Source organism: Notamacropus eugenii, chromosome 1, assembly GCF_028372415.1.
Source record: "Notamacropus eugenii isolate mMacEug1 chromosome 1, mMacEug1.pri_v2, whole genome shotgun sequence".
NCBI classification, from domain to species: domain Eukaryota; kingdom Metazoa; phylum Chordata; class Mammalia; order Diprotodontia; family Macropodidae; genus Notamacropus; species Notamacropus eugenii.
In genome coordinates, this window is record NC_092872.1 from 217,427,519 (window position 1) to 217,445,025 (window position 17,507).

General features: G+C 44.3%; 1 protein-coding gene across 2 annotated transcripts in view; it reads left to right on the forward strand.

Moving 5' to 3' along the window:
• The first annotated feature begins 8,242 nt into the window (after positions 1 to 8,242).
• The window catches only part of GPRIN2 (G protein regulated inducer of neurite outgrowth 2), a 28,903-nt gene continuing 19,638 nt past the window's right edge, over positions 8,243 to 17,507 (forward strand). The window contains exons 1-2 of one of the 2 annotated variants that reach the window (XM_072627333.1): positions 8,315 to 8,538; positions 16,473 to 16,543. The gene's annotated coding sequence lies outside the window, so the exon portion shown is untranslated. Of the gene's footprint in view, positions 8,539 to 16,472; positions 16,544 to 17,507 lie in introns of both variants that reach the window. The other variant, XM_072627329.1, reaches the window with a different exon arrangement.

Genomic DNA, 17,507 nt, shown 5'->3' on the forward strand with positions numbered 1-17,507 from the left:
TTTTATTGTGGGACATGGGAGACACTGGCACAGGACCACTCAGCATGGTATGCCCAGATCAGAAAAAGTGCTGTGTGAGCAAAGCAGAATTGAAACAGCACAAAGGAAACATAGGATGTGCAAATTTGGAGTAACCACCCCAAATGTTCACCCAGACTATCTATGCCCAATCTGTGGTAGAGCATTCTGAGCTCGTATTGGTGTGATCAGCCACAGTCATGTACATTGAAACTTCTCTTTATCATGGTGATATCATTTTAACAACCAACCAACCAACCAATAGATTGCTGCAAGAAGCAGTGAGTTCCCCCTCACTGGATGTTTTTAAGCAAAGGTTCAAGGGGGCGGGGCCAAGATAGCAGAGTAGAAAGACACACATATGCTAGCTCTTACTCCACAGCGCATAAAATACCTGGAGCACATCTGAGCAGGCTTCAGGGACAGAATCTCCAGCAGCAGCACAAATCCCTCAACCCATAGGCACCAGTGGTCAGTGAGAGGGTCTTTTCGGCTGGCCAAGAAGGGAGCATAGTGTCCCCATAACTTGGGTCTCCTCAGGTGACAGCAGTAGAGGCAGTAGCAGACAGGGCTCCCAAAGCAGGCAGTAGCCTGCATCCGTTGTTGAAGGGAACTGAGCCCTGTGTGATGGGCCCTGCCCCCACCTGAGCAGCTGATCTTAATCTCACAGTGAACAGCAGCCCTGCCCCACCTAAAGCCCCTGAGGCTTTGGAGCAGCTCATCTGAATCTCAGCCCCCAGTGCTGGCTTGGTGGAACTAGAGGCAAGGTGGTTGTGGAGAGGAAACTCAGAAGTCAAGTAACTGGCTTGGGAAATGCCCAAAAAAGGGGAAAAAAATAAGACCATAGAAGGTTACTTTCTTGGGAAACAGGTGTCTCCCCCCATCCTTTCGGATGAGGAAGAACAAGGTATACTGTCAGAGGAAGTCAAGGCCTCTGCCTCCAGGGCCTCCAAAGGGAACTTAAATTGGCCTCAGGCAATAGAAGACCTTAAAAAACAAGTTAGCAGCTTACTAAAGGAGAACCAAAAAAATGCTGAGGAAAATAGCAGCTTTAAAAAGAGGCTAACTCAATTGGAAAAAGAGGTCCAAAAAGTCAGTGAGAAGAAGGAGGTTTTAAAAAGCAAAATTAGCCAAATGGAGGAGAAGGTTCAAAAGCTCACTGAACAAAATAATTTGTTGAAAGAGAGAATTGAGTTCAGGGAAATGAATGACTATGAGTTAAACCAAGCAGTTCGTAAACAAAACCAAAAATTTGAAAAAATAGACGATAATATGAAACATCTCATTGGAAAAACAACTGCCCTGGAAAGTAGATCCAGGAGAAACAATTTAAAAATTATGGGACTACCTGAAAGCCATGATCAAAAAAAGAGCCTAGACATTATCTTCCATAAAATTATCAAGGAAAACTGCCCTGATGTTCTAGAATCAGAAGGCAAAATAAGTATTGAAAAAATCCACTGATCACCTCCTGAAAGAAACCTGAACAGAGAAACTCGTAGGAATATTGTGGCCAAATTTTAGAGTTCCCAGATCAAGGAGAAAATACTGCGAGCAGCTAGAAAGAAACAATTTGAGTACTGTGGAAATACAATCAGGTTAACACAGGATCTGGCAGCTTCAACATTGAGGGACTGAAGGGCTTGGAATGGGATATTTCAGAGGTCAAAGGAACGGGGATTGAAACCAAGAATCACCTACCCAGCAAATCTGAGTATAATACTTCAAAGGAATAAATGGTCATTCAATGATATAGAGGACTTTGAATCATTCATATTGAGGAAAAGACCAGATCTGTATAGAAAATTTGACTTCCCAAGACAACCAAAGGTTCAATGACCATATATCAAGGATGTTGTGGAGGGGTTTCATGTTTAGAAATGGGCTGGGACAGATGACATCCACAGTATTTTCTATCTCTGAGATTCTTTGATAGCATGAGCCCATTTCCCTATTCATTCATTCAAAAGATATTTACTGGTGTGGGCAAGAGACAGTCCATATCCAATGAGACTACCTCTGGATTCTATTGGGTACAGAGTTGAAATCAGCCAAATGAGATATTCAGTGAAGAAATTAACACAAAACTGCTTGAGGACTTGGGGTACAAGCTCCTTTAGATAAGTCAGGGAAGTGAAGGGACACTTGTCCCTTCTGGTGCTCACTTGTCTCTCATTCTGAAAAGGAAGCACCATGTCAGCAAGAGGATGGAAGTCAATAGATTCATTTTCTTTATTTTATAAAATTGGCATCTTTGTTTTTATAACAGCTCACTTTTGGACAATTCACATTGTTAAGAGGTTTCCCCTTGTACTCTAAGAATCCAATGGATTTGTGATCTAACTACTGTGGAGGCAGGACTGCCAATCTAATGCAGCTCTCATCCATATTTACATCTTCCCAATACCTCTCTCCTCCCCATGAAACCCTCCCTTGCAACAAAGAAAAACAGTAAGCCAAATCAACTGACACAGCAAACATACTGCATGCAGTGGATGTAACCTTCTGATCCCATATACACCATCTCTTTACTCAGAGGAGGAAAGTTTCATTTTCTGTCTCCTGGATCCAAGCCTGATCACAGCATTTAAGCTGAGTCCTCTGTTCTTTTAGAGTGGTTTTCATTTACATTATTGTAGCCATTGTGTATACTGTTCTGATTCAGTTTTCTTTCTTCGATGTCAGTTCACACAAGTCTTTCCATGTCTCTCAAACTCATATTCAAAGTTTCTTAGAGCGTGTTATATTACACACCACAAATTGTTCAATCATTTTCCAATCAATAAACATTTATTAAGTGCCTGCATTGTACCAGGCATAATGCTAAGCACAATCAGTGAGCATACACTTTGTTTTCAGTTTCTTGCTACCACAAAAAGGGATGCTATGAGGCAGATTTCAGAAAAACCTGGGAAGACTTACATGAACTGATGCTGAGTGAAGTGAGCAGAACCAGGAGAACATTGTACATAGTCACAGTCACATTGTGCAGTGACCAACTTTGATAGACTTAGCTCTTCTCAGCAATACAATAATCTAAGACAATTCCTAAGGACCGGTGATGGAAATGCTATCTTCCCACTTGCAGAGTGGAGTCTGAATGCAAATTGAAGCATACTATTTTCTCTCTTTTTTTTTCTTTCTCATGGTTTTTCCCTTTTGTTCTGATCCTTCAACAGCATGACTAATGTAGAAATATGTTAAATATGATTGTACATGTATAGGATGCGCACATTGGGAGTATCCACCCCAAATGTTCACGTGCACTGGCTGTGCCCAACCTGTAGTAGAACATTCTGAGCTCGTATTGATCTGATCAACCACAGTCGGACACGCTGAAACTTTACTTTATCATGATGATGTCATTTTGATCCTCTTCGAGGATGAAGGACGACAATCAATCAACATGTGTAGCCTATCTCAGATTGCATGCTATCTTGAGGAGGGGATAGGGAGGAAAGGGGAAAAATTTGGGAATCAAAACCTTACAAAAGTGAATGTTGAAAAGTAAAAATAAATTTTAAAAATTCTACAGGAAAAAATTAAAAAGAGACTGATAAGAATATTTTGATACACATAGGACTTTTCCTACTGTCATTCATCTCTTTAGTGTCCAGTGGTGAAGTTGTGGGATAAGAGGGTATTAACATTTTAATTCTTACTGATTTGTTCCTTGCCCAGTTCCTACAAACATGCCCACTTCTCTTACTGCCCCCTTTCCTTAAAAAAAACTTCCCTTGACCCAGATGCTCCTTAAAGATATCACTTCTACTCTCTAGCCTAGCCAGCACCACAGAGTCATCTATACATTTGCTTCCATTTCCTTCTCCACACCTTGTAGTCTGGTTTCCAAACCCACCATTCCACTGGAGCAGCTATCTCCAGCAGCTATGGGTACTGGTACTTTCTCAACTGCCAAGGCCTATGGCCTTTTCTTCATCTTCATTCTGCTCGAACCCTTAGCAATACTTAACATTGTCAATTGTTCTTTATTCCTGTACTGTCTTTCCTCCCTTGGATTTCATGGCACTGCTCTTTCTTGCTTCTCCTGGCCATCTGACCTCTCCTTTTCAATTTCCCTTACAGTATCATCACCTTTTTCTCATCCACACAGTTCCCCTCCTTCCCTCGAAGACCCTATCCTAGACCTTCTTCTCTTCTTTCTCTATACTATTTCTCTGGGTGACCCCATTAGCTCTATGGGTTCAAATTTAATCTTTATGCAGATGACCCCCAAATTTCCACATCTAGCTCTCATCCCTTTCCTGAACTACAGGTATAAATTACCAGCTGCCTGCTGAGTGTATCCACTGGGTTGTCTTTAGACATCTCAAACTCAACACATCTGTTATCTTTTTCTCTCAAAATCTAGCCTTCTTCCTAAATTCTCTGTTGCTATCCAGGGCACCACCATCTTTCCTGAGCACTGGTGTTGGCAAACCTTGGAGTCCCTCTCAACTCTTCCCTTTCCCTACCTACCATATCCAGTCAGCTGACAAATCTTACTGATTCTACCTTCACAACATCTTACACATCCCCTTCTCACCATTTAGTTCAAGCCCTCATCATTTCTCTCAATAGCTTTATAATCGGTCTCTGTGTCACTAATCTCCCACCTCTCAATCATCCTCCATACAATTGTCAGACTGATATTCTTAAAGCGCTGCCTTGGCTTGGTTACTTCAGTCAATGAACGTTTCTTAAGTACCTACCCTGACCTAGCAGTGTGCTCAGCCCTTCATTGCTCAAGAAGTTTTCACACCTCCCTATTGCCTTCAAGACAAAATCCAAAACAAACAAACAAACAAAAACCCTTTGCCATTTAAAGCTCAACGTGTTCTGACTCTAGCCTGTCTTTCCAGACTGATTTCATATGACGCTTCATCTCATGCTCTGTGTTCTAACCAAAGTGACCTACTTTCTGCTCTCCATCCATGACATTGCAAAAGTGCTTCCCCGTGTCAAGAACATACTCTGTCCTTAACTATTGCTTAGAATCCTTAACCTCTTTCATAACAGTAGTGTTTGATACTGTTGACCACCCAGGCCTTCTCAATCTTCCCTGGTTTTTCTTACATTGCTGTCTCCTGGTTCCTAAACTCTGACCTGATGATTTATTCTCATGTTCCTTTGCTGAATCATCTTCTGTGTCCTCCCCACTATCTGTGAGAGTAATCCTGAAACTCATTCCCTCCATGCCTCTCCTGCTTCATCTCTGCATCATGGACTCTCTAGTTCCCTTCAAGGGGCTACTCTAATGTTCCCTCCTTCAAGAAGCCTCTCCTGATACTACAAAAAGAAAAATAACATGAAGTCGAAAGTTTTGTGGGAAATCTTACACATTTCACACATCACCCTCCCCCCAGTCACAGATGATAAGATGAAAACTGGACTTCAGAGAAAACTAGCACAAATGCAGGACAGAAGCACAAATGTGAAGTGCACATCAAAAAATACAATCAAATACCCTGCGATGGCACTTTCCTCTGAGTTCTACAACAGGAAGGCAAGCAGCCATCTCCCTGGACCCTGAAAGGAAAGGCATTTGAGGGGATGAGGGGATTGCCATAAATCGCAGCTCACAAAGAGAACCCTGGAGACTCCAGAACTTGCTGATCTCTCCTGTCACTGACAGCTGTCCCCTCCATCTCCCTGCCTCTACCCCGCCCCCCCCACCCCCCCCAAGAAACCTCAACGCCAGCAGAGCCCTGAGGGCCCAGCAGGGAAGTCCAGGGACCAGCAGCTGCTTTTCTTTATGGGGGATTATTATGCTCTGTTACCACTTCCATATGGATGGCTGGAGAGGATTTGGGAGAGAAGAAAGGAAAGAGGAAAGAAAGAGGGGAGAGGATAGCTTTCCAAAAATTCTACACCAAAGCCAGAGGTCACGCAGGTGCCCAGACCCACAGGAATCAGGACTTCTTTGAGAGTGGAAAGATGACTAGAAATTAGAGAATTCTTGACTCCTGTGTAACAGTGACAATAGTGCCCAGAGAGGAAAGTCCCTGTACCGCTGCCCAGTGATATGCTGGAATCAGCTGATACAGGCTGGAGAAAGCTGGTTGTTAAATTTTCAGCATGTGTATTTATACCTTAGAAATTGACAAATGCTACAAATCAAGGTTTGATTTAGTTTTGTTGATTGATCAGACTTAATAATGCAATAGAGAAAATGCTAATAATGCAGGTTAAACTTAAAGGTGTGTGGCATAGGTACATTTTCCCCTTACCCCCTGTAAGTCTGTTGTTAAACATTTACCAACACATCCCTGACTGATGCTATTAATTGTAACTTCTTGGTGGCGGGAATTATGACTTTTGATGTAGCTTGATGTAGTGGAAAGACCACTAGGTTTGGATCCAAAAGATCTGATTTTAAATCAGGTAAGCCTGTGTAAGTCTGTAAACCACTTTCTCTCTCTGAACCTCAGTTTCTCCATTGGTAACATAGAGACTGGCAGCATCTATCAGATGATTAGGAAACCTGGTTGTAGTGAATCCTGTGTGACACAGTGACATCAGCGTCCAGAGACAACACTATAAATTGCAAAACAGCTGCACATGAGCATTGGTACAGGAAGTTTCCTCACTGGGAGTTCCTTATACCAATCAAATCACAGGTCACGACCAAATTTTTAAAATTAGGGATTTTGCAGCATCTACATAGTAACCGTGAGGAAAACCGTTGTATAAATGTCAGTTATTCTCTAATTTCTAGGCATCTTTTCAGCTTCAGCTCTCACACTCTAAATTCCTCCTGATCACCATTCGTCCTCACACCAAATCCTCCTTCACACTCCCAAGGCCCTTGTTTTCTGAATTCATTTGATGTTTCCCATGTGCCTGTCTTCTTCCTCCTTTCAGAATGTTAGCTCTTCCAGTGCAACCTCTCGTACATTTGCCACTAGGCTTCAGCTGCCTTCTCCCTCTATTCCTTTGGCACCCTTTCGCCTGACTGGTGAGTTCCTACAGGAACCTCCATTTACGGAAGGGTCTAGACCAGTCATCCTTTATTCTCTGAACTTCGCTGTTTTGCCTTGAAAGTACCTTCTCCCTCTCCCCCTTTTTAGGTCTTTTTTGTGTTGTCCTCACCCATCTAAATGGAATAGCCTTTAATTCAGGGAATTGTATTTGTTTTTGTTTGTAGTTACAGCATTTGTGCGTAGCACAGTGCCTGCCACATAATGGGTGATTAATAAATACTTGTTGATTTATACTTAATGATATCTCCTCGTGCCCAACCAAACCCTAGCCCCACCCCCCACCGCCACCGACTTTTAACACAGCAGACGCTCAATCAATAGACTTCATTCAGTATGTCTTTGGCGATCCCATCAGCTTGGGTACTTCCCTCCACCAGAACATATTTCATCTTTTACCACTTTGCTACCTTTTTATTTTTTTTAATAGAGGGGCGTGCCCAAAGGGTTCAAGGCCTTGCTTTGGCTTTTTCCATAAGTAATTCAGGTTTTCTGCCTGGAGCCTTTTGCCTGGGCTGCACACACCCTTATGTATACTTGGTGGATGGCAGGGCACCACTGGGTAAACATTGCTTGATTAATTGATGATCGTCTTAATCCTTCCAGCAAAGGAGAAGCCCTGGCAGCTCCGAGACAGCCGGGTTTCCTCGCCCGGAGACCAGGAAGGTCCCAGCGGGTGGGCAGTTCCACCCGCCGCAGGTTCCCTGCAAGCAGCCTGGGGAGTGACAGACCCCGCCCTGCTTCTCCGGCAGTCAGGGAGCGCTGCTTTCCGGGTTTATCATTGGGTATAACTCCTTTGGGGATGCTGGAGTCCCAGCGCCTGGGAAGGCCCAAGACTGGGTGATGGGGGCCATCAGGGAAGACGAGGACGAGGACCGGGCTCTGTGTCAGGTCTTTTACAGGAAGCGCCGAGAGTCAGGGTTCAGGGTTTGTACTGAGTCCGGTCCGCACCGACCCTCTCCGGGAGCTGGGGGGCTCTAGCATTGGCAGCTGGGAGGGGGAGGGGGACCGGGAAGGAAGAGGGGAGGGGACAAGGGGACAGTGATGGACAGAGATGGACGGAGAAAAGCGAGATCAGGGGAAGGAGGAAAGGAGGCGGGCGGGGCTGCTGGAGAGGGGGCGAAGGTGGCAGGGGGCAGCGGCGGGCAGAGGCCAGGGCAGGACTCGCCGCCCCAGGCGAGAAGAGCAGGCAGGGGGCGGGCCCCAGGTGAGGCGGCAGTGGGCGGCCCCCGCCCCGACTCCCCGCCCCCTCCTCGCCTTCCTCCTCTTCTCTGCCCCCTCCCTTCCCCTCCTCCCTCCGCTGTCGCCAGCCCGGCCCGGCCCAGCCCCACCTCCCAGCTCAGTCCCGGGAGGGCTGAGTTGCGGTGGCGGCGCGGCGGCGGGCGGCCCTGTCTGGGGCTCCAGGATTAGCTTCAGCCTCTCTGCTCCAACACCCCCACATCCTCTCCATCCCCCTGCCCCCGGCTCCATCTTGCCAGGGCTGCAGCCTCCCGGGCACCTGTGGAGGAGCCACGGTCTCCGCCTCCCCGCTGGCTGCGAGGTGAGAGGCGAGGGAAGGAAGGGGACGGCCTCGGCTTCCCTGAGCAGAGTCCTTGGGGATCGGGGGCCCTGGGGCTGAGGTGGGACACCTGAGGGTCCTGCGTTCCCGGTGCCCAGCTCCCCCCGCCCTCGGCCCCGCGTGGGGGAGGAAGGGATGCTGTGGCCGGCCCGGATACCAGCTCCTGACCCGGGTGGGGCGGGGCAGGGGAGGACGACCCGAGATCTAGAGGAGAAGAGGTCGCCACCCAACCCTCCCCCAGCCCGCCGCTGCTGCCCGCCCTGCCCTGCCCCACCCCTTAGGGTCAGGATTTAGGTTTAGGAGCGCGAGAGGGTGGATGATTGGAGAAGTTCTAGGTTTCCTCCTCGCCTTCCCTCCTTTCACCTTCCCCCCTCCCCCTGCGGGCTAAGAAAGGAGGCATGAGCTGTGTGTGCCCTGTGCCCGGGCTGGGAGGGGAGCGCGTGTGCTGGAGTAACATCCAGGGGTGACCCCCTGGCCCCGGGCAGCGTTTGGTGAGGCCTTGAGATCACCGAGTCCCTGGAGACCCTCGCTGTGCCTGGAGTGTGTGCGTGTGCGTGTGTGTGTGCGCGCGTGTGCTGCTGTGTACAATATGTTTACATGCGTTTGCACACTATGTGTAAAAGTGTGTGTCCTGATTACTGTGGGTCTGAGTGCACACGTGCCTTCCTGACCTCCTGAGGATGGGCAGGGAGCAGCTTTGGTGTGGGATTGTTGGACAGCCATCCTCTCCTCTCTTTCTTTCCTCTTTCTTTTCTTCTCTCCCAAATCCTCTCCAGCCATCCATATGGAAGTGGCAACAGAGCATAATAATCCCCCATAAAGAAAAGCAGCTGCTGCCTGGTCCCTGAACTTCTCTGCTGGGCCCTCAGGGCTCTGCTGGCGCTGAGGTTTCTTGGGGGGGTGGGGGGGGGCGGGGTAGAGGCAGGGAGATGGAGGGGACAGCTGTCAGTGACAGGAGAGATCAGCAAGTTCTGGAGTCTCCTAGGCTCTCCCTGTGAGCTGTGATTTATGGCAGTCCCCTCATCCCCCCAGATGCCTTTCCTTTCAGGATCCAGGGAGATGGCTCCTTGCCTTCCTGTTGTAGAATTCAGAGGAAAGTGCCATCGCAGGGTATTTGGTTGTATTTTTTGGTGTGTACTTCAAATGTGTGCTTCTGTCCTGCATTGTGCTGGTTTGTGGCACAGTTTTCTCTGAAGCTCAGTTTTTATCTTATCATCTGTGACTGGGGGAAGGGTGATGTATGAAAACAGCCCTTTTGTATAAGATTTCCCACAAAACTTTTAGCTTCAGGTTACTTTTATTTTTGTAGTATCTTGAATCTCAGCATATCTGCTGTGAAGTCACGGACCCCATTCTTAATTTTATGAATTACACTTTGAGGTATTATGAAGGTGCCTGGGGTGCATTGTGATCTCCTAGGTCTTATCTTGCCTTTTGCAGACTGGTTCCTGGTAGGTAGAGGGTAGAGATAATGATTGCTACAGTCTAGAGGGGATCCGAGATATATTTATATTTTGTAGATAGTTGGTCCTGGAGGGGAATCAGACTGAAGGCAGAGTAAGTAACTTCTGCTTATGAAGTAATTTGTGGAGACCAGAAAGCACCCTTGTCCCTAGTTTTCTCCCCAGTAAGGCCTCAATTCACTCCTTTGGGTCTTTGAAGCTTCATATCTAAACCTTGAATGAAGATTTAGTTTTCATTTAGTTTTCAGATGTAACAACTGAGCAAACCCCTGAGCTATGTATGGGCCAGAAGGTTCGGCCAGCTTCTACAGCTTCTAGAATAGAATGCTGGATTTGGAGTTGGAAGGCCTGGGTTCCAGTCCCCCACTCTGCCATTGTGTGACTGAGGTGCTGAAGCCATTAAGTGGGACTGTGGGATTTAGATCTGCAAAAAATCTTAAACCTCATCCAATCCAGTTTTCTCATTTTTCAGATGAGGAAACAGAGGCCTAGAGAGATATATTGACTTGCCCAACATCTCATAGATTGGAAAACCAGGATTCAGATTCAGACCTTCTGATGTTCAATCCAGCGATATTTCTACTACACAGGAAACAAGGGCTAGAAAGAAGTTGGTTGCCTCTAAGATCCCTTCCAGCGCCAACACTGTATGACATTTTCTACGTAAAACCCTTAAAGAGATGAGGCAGGTGGAACAACATAAAAAACGAACTCCAGAATGTGTTGGTTTTGTGGACACACACACACACACACACACACACTCACACACTGCCCCTGGCACATCCTGATGTACACGTCACAGCGTGAAAAGGATGGAGAAAGAACTTTGTCAGCTTGACAATGTATTGTCAGAGAGGTATCAGTATCACATCAGTGTATAAATAGGATTTCCCTCCTCTGAGATAAAAATTGAAATCTAATTTTCAAAAGACTAGTTTTGTGGCAGTTTAGGGAAGAGAAATATGGTCATTAGGCTATTTAATTTAGAGGTTAATTTGGCCCTATCTAGGGTAAGGTAAATTGATACAATTAGATGTCTATTTAAAATGACCAGGTGGGTGAAGGCTCAGCTGGAGTAATGAGATCAGGTGTTGCCTGGCTGGCATGCGAATGGCTGCAACTCAGCAGAGATTTCATTCTTCCCCACCTGGGTGATCAGTACAGGGATTTTTTTTTTCTTTCTGTCACTCCTAGGAGCTGGGATTTAATATTGGTTTTTGTTTGTTTTGATTTTTAAAGAAAGGCACAGTCTGTACACCGGGTCAGAGGACGGGACAGGAAAGCCCGAGAGTGCAGGCCTTGGGAAAATTGTGAACCCTGTCGGTCTTCAGCACTCTCTGCCTGACCCCGCCTCCTTTTACTTCTTCCAGTTCCCATGACTCCCCATGGGTGCCTCCCCCTCTTCTTAGGGGAAATTGATCTGATAAACTACTTCATTCTAATCCAGTCCAATCTGGCTAACATGTATTAAGCGCCTACTTTGTACAAAACTTTAGTCATATGAAGATTGAATGAAACTTAGCACTGATTGATTCTGGACATTAGTAAATGAAAGTATATTTACATTTTTCCTGTAAGTTCCTCTATTAATCCTAAAGTGTTAGCTATTAATATGATCTGAAGACCCTCTGCCTCTCATGGGAGCCTCAGTTTTATTTCCACGTAGCTCCAATTATTAGGGAGAATTTTGTCTCCCTTCCTATCTGGCAAAAATGTGCTTCCCTGTAAAATCATAGGACCATCACCCCATAGGAGCAAAAAGAAGAGGCCTTGGAAGGCATCTAGACCTACTCTCTCATATTGTAGATGAGGAAATTGAGACCTAGGGAGGTTAACTGATTTCCCCACAGCCACACAGGTCATCATCATAAGTGGTAGGATTTGAAACAAGGCTCTAAGAAAGCGGGGGAGGGGTATCCTTCCCCTGTACCTTTTCTACCCATTGCTCCTAGTTTATAATAATAATTATAATAGCCAACATAGCCAACATTTATATAGTTTTACTATGTGTCAGGCACTGTGCTAAGCACTTTACAATTCTGCTTTTGGGGGCCAATCAGAACAAGTTAGTGTTAGAGTTCATAGGACTACTAAGCCTAGTCACCTCATGTGCTAATTCCTCCCTTTTATATATCACTAAGGGGTTTGCTTGCTCCATAACAAGTACACAGGGCAAGAAATGTAATCTCTTCTTTAAGGCTGAGGGAACACAGTGTCAGAGAAATGAGTTGTATAAGAACGTATAGCTAGGAAATGTCAGTATCAGGACTTGAACCCTGGACCTTCTGATTCTAAATCCTGTGCTGACTAGTTCCACTTTTGTCTCCCTAGCATCTGGGTGGCTAAAAGAAAGGGAGCAGAGGGTTAAACCAAAGAAAACAGGATGAAGTCCTTGTTGGCAGAACTGAGATCTAGAGCTCAGATCCCCTTATCTAGGGGATAAGAGTAATCTTAATTTCCCAGAGGACCTTAGGAAATATATTTTTAAAACGTAAGTGCTGTGGTCTGGGGGGCAGCACTGATCAATTTATTCCCCACCCCACCCCCTCCTTTTTTTGGCACATTCAGCAAACAACTCCTCTGTAATGGTGTGGGTCCTTGTCTTGCATTCTAATAGGGGTTTTCATTAAGTGGGTTGTTAAAAGCCTTGGAATTCTTCCAACATCTCATCTTTCTTTTCATTTGGGGAGTTCTAGAATGCAAGGGTGAAGAGGATGGCCTGTGGGGTTTACAGGCTTTCAGCTTTGTGCTCCCAAATGGCCCAGTTTTCATTTTACACTTGGGTGATATAAATAGAGCTCTGCCCAAGTTATTTTGGGGAAGGGTGAGGAAGCGTTAAAAAAAAGAAGAAAAAAAAAAGCTGACAGCCCTGTCCCTTGGCTGAGACTTTATTCCCTTGTCACTTTTATGGCTGGGTGACAGATGATGGAAACTGAATGAGAATGGGCTAGGATGCAGTGAGCAGGGGCTATTCTGCCTTTTGCAATTTTACCAACAAGATAGATAGAACCCAGCTTCCTTTGAAAAATAAATATGCCTTGAGCCTTTTTACATTCATCAGACAGATTGCTTTGTGGACTTGAAGTGATAATCTGCCTTGCCAGTTAGGCCACTAGAGCCAAATCTGAGTTAGTGGGTATCGACCTTGGAAACAAAGTCATGTTAATCGTAAATTAATCTATTCCATTCTTTAAAATATATATATACATATATCTATATAATACATGTATATAGATATATGTATAATGTGTATATGTACATATATGTACATATATACCTATAATGCATATACATATACACATATAAATCTATAATGCGCATACATATGTGTATACATGTGTGTGTGCCTGGCTTGGCACACACACAAAATTGTTAAAATAAGAAAATGCCAAGTACAGAGTAATTGTGCATTATGGAATGAGGTTGTTACTCTTAAATGGCTTTCACTGCATTTCAGACAGGCTTCTTGTCTTCTAGCTGAATTTGGATGGGCAGATGGTTTCCAGGGTAATGGTAATAACTCACACATATACCTTTTTTTAAGGTCTATGTGGCACTTTCCTCATGACAAATCTTTTAAGGTAAGTAGTCAATATATCATCATCCCCATTTTATAAATGATTCAGACATAAGTGACTTTCTTATGACACGGTATTAGAATTCATATTCAATCCTAATCCCAAGCCCACCATTTTTATACAACTTCACACTCTTGATGTCGCCATATTGATTTGTCCTCACAATGACCAGCATCTATAGTAGGGGATTAACAAATAAATTACTAAATAGTACTTCTTTTTATGTTTCTATTTCAAGGCTAATTGTTTAGTATGTTGCTTTATTTTCACTGACTCCTACCTCATGCCTGAAAGCTCTTTCTCCTCATCTCCAATCCTGGCTTCCTTCAAGTCCCAACTAAAATCCTACTTCTTCAAGAAGCCTTTGCTGATTCCCCTTCATGCAAGTCTCTTCTCTCCGTTGAATCACTCCCATTTATCTGGTAGACCTCTTGTTTATATATGATTGTTTGCCTGTAGTGTCCTCCGTTAGATTGTGAACTCTTCCAGAGGGACTGTCTTTAGGCCTTCTTTGTATCCTCATTGTTTAGCACTGTGCCTGGCATATTAAGACCCTTAGTAAGTGCTTGTTGACTAGACTGTAGGTGTTGATTAATACATAAAAATGTTTATTGATTCTAGCTCCTCTGTATAAATACAGGAACTCACAGGGAACTTACAGGAAAAATGTAAATATATTTTCATTTACTAGTGTCCAGAATCAAGCCAGAAGATTATTCATTTGACTTTGGGAATAAAAATGTAACCATATTTCATAAATAGGTTGATCATTTATTTTCTGATATAAGATTTCTACCATAATAATGAGACTGTAGGATTTAGAGCTTGAAGAGACCTTTAGGGCTAGAAGAGAACTTTAGGGACCATCAAGGCAAACTCCTTCATTTTGCAGATGAGGAAACTGAGGCTGAGGGGTGAAGTATTTGCCTAAGGTTACACAAATAGCACTGTTGGTATTCATGCTCTGGGTGAATCCAGTGAGAGAGGTTGCATTCATTGTAAGAGCAGGAAACAAAAATGGATAGCACTGAGAGCCACAACCTGCAACAGCTGAGAAGAAACAGTTCCTGCTCTAGTCTAATAAATTTTGACAGTCCCTCCCCTCCTCCACTCCTAGTTCCCTTTTTCACTGTGTGGATGGCTACCTTTGAATTGTCCATGATGTCTTTGTTTTAAGGATCTCTTCAACTTCTAGATGAGACTTCTGATCACTTCATTCTCCTTTGCCTATCAGTGACCCACTTTGAGCTTAACTTAATACTCTGGCTCTCAGGTGGCCAGAAGGCCCTGCCTGATTGCTGAAACTCAGGGGTTAATTGGCCCTGCACTCACAGCAGAAACCAGCAGAGAGGTGACAAGGTAATTTGGGGGAGGGGTGGTTGAGGGGGAAGAGATATCTGTGTTTGAGCTGAATGTGTGAGTTTGTGTGTCTTGATACCAGCAGTATAAGGAGAAATGAGTTATTTGTTCCCAGGAAATGGCTAAGTGTAATTAATTGCCAAAGTAAAAATGGAAGACTTGGCCCATTGAGGAGCACGTTGCCAAGAAGAGCTGGCTTAGCTGAGTGAGACAGGGAGCCAAAGAAGCTTGGCCCAGAATCCCATTGACACTAGATTTCATAGGTGGGCCAGTGGATAGAGCCTAGGATTTGGAGTCGAGAATACCTAAGTTGGAATTCCTACATCAGGTCCTTATTAGATATGTGACCCTAGACAAGTAACTTAACTTCTTAATGCCTCAGTTTCCTCCTTTGTAAAATGGGTTAGGGTTAATAAGAGCACTTACCTCAGAACAGGAGGGTAAAAAGAGCTTTATATAGCTGCTGTTATTATTATGGGAAGTATAAGACAGGGTCACAGCAGAGGGAAGCCCTTTTCCACAAAGGAGCACTTTGCAGCCTAACTTCCACTTCTACTCCACAAGCTTAACTCACAATTCTAAGAAGCTGAATCGGATGGTTTCAGTTGGGAAACAAACGGTAGGAAGAATTAAAGTGATCCTGGTCCCTATTCTAGTTTTTCCCCCAAAACATTTCCACCCCAAAGGATTATGGGAAAAGACATTTGTGCAAGGGGTCAACCTTTCTCACCATGTTGCCCAGCTAGGCCATCATCAATTGAACAAAGATTTACTAATGCCTGCTATGTGTAAAGTGTTGTGCTTGATGTAATCAATCAACAAGTATTTATTGAGCCCTTATGATGTTTGCCATATGGGCAGAAGAACTAGGGAAATGCTCTGGGTTAAGACAACAAATCCAAGTGACTTTTTCCCAACAAAAGGCAAAGATTCATTGCTTTGGGTTTCCTTACTGGATATATGGAAGCCCAAGAGGGACCAGGGCAAGCCAATAGATAGTCATATCCCTTATTCCTGAACTTGGTCCACAGCATATTTCTGTAAAATTTGTAAAAATGTTTGAGTTGCTATTGTGGCTGTTGTTTGAGGATACAAAGATGAACAAGTTGTGGTCCCTGTTCTTAAGGGGCTCGCCATTTAAGGAGGTAAGGCACAACCAAGTAAAATATTAATGAACAGAAAGTTAAATAAGACAAGATAATAATACTGCCCATCTTACCTTTTTTTTGCTTCCTTAAGAATCAAGGGACCACATTTTCTCTGGAGAGAATTGGAGCAAATGCTGACAACATGCTAATTCAGATAATCTCCCTAACACTTTTAACTTTACAAATGCCTTGAATGATCTGTCCTATACTTAGTACTTGGGACAAAGAGAAATATCAGGGCCCATGGGACTCACTTGGCTTGATGCATTTAAATTCCCCAAGGAGATGGGCTCTTTGCCCATTAAATTCCCTGGGAAACAGAAACTAGTAGCTTACTTACTGAGGAGGGCTTTTTCTTCTCGTTTTAGGAAGAACAGGGAATATTGTCCAGTTACTTTACCTTTTGACAGGACCTGTCCTCAAAAAGCTTTGCCTCTCAGTAAGTAGTTGATCGTTATTCATAAAGTCATAGGTTCCTAATTTTATCAACATACCATCCAATCTTAATTCCAGAGGATTAATTATAATAGAGAACACACACACACACACACACACACACACACACACACACACACACACACACACACACACACACACACACACACACACACACCCTATGGTTAAGCATTTGTTTGCTTGACTCTACATATTTCTAAAGGGTTTTGTTTTTTTTTCCTCAGTAGATGGGGGAGAAGGAAGTGGGGGTGGGGAGAGAATTCAGAACTGAAAATAAAATTGAATTTAAAAAAATCGTAAGTTCCTACAATCAGTTCATTTAGGGTCACAAGTATTTTAGCAAGTGCTTACTATGCATGCTTCAGGCACTAAGCAAAAAGCTGAGGATATCATGAAAGGCAGAAGCACCGTTTCTTCCCTCAAGGAGAAAGTCCCACGAGGAAAACATTCAAAGAGCTTTGCACTTAGGAGATGTAAGAGAGCAGACAAAAGGTTATCTCAGAGGGAACGGAAAGGGACTAGCAATAGGGAAAACAGGTTGCCCAGCCCTTAACTCAAACATGAATCTCCTTTTCACCATCAACTGGGTATTTGGTACAGGGGAAAGAACTTTAGCTCTGGAGTCAGAGTTTGAGTCCTGCCTTGGATGCTCACCACCTGAGTGACCTTGGGCAAGTCACTTTATTTTCCTAGGCTTCTCTGCTCCTGAAGGGGTTAGAGTAGATGGACTTTGAGGTTCCTTCTACCTTGATCAAATGGTCATCAGACTGCTACTGAAAAGCTGCCTGTTCCAATTCTAAGGAGCTCTTCTAGTTTTACCCTCAAGGTCCAAGGGGAATAAAACCACTCCCATTTCCATGACAAGCCTTGAAATACTAAATATCCCTACCTTCTATTTTTTTAATTCAATTTTATTTTATTCTCAAGTCTGCATACTTTCCTTTCCA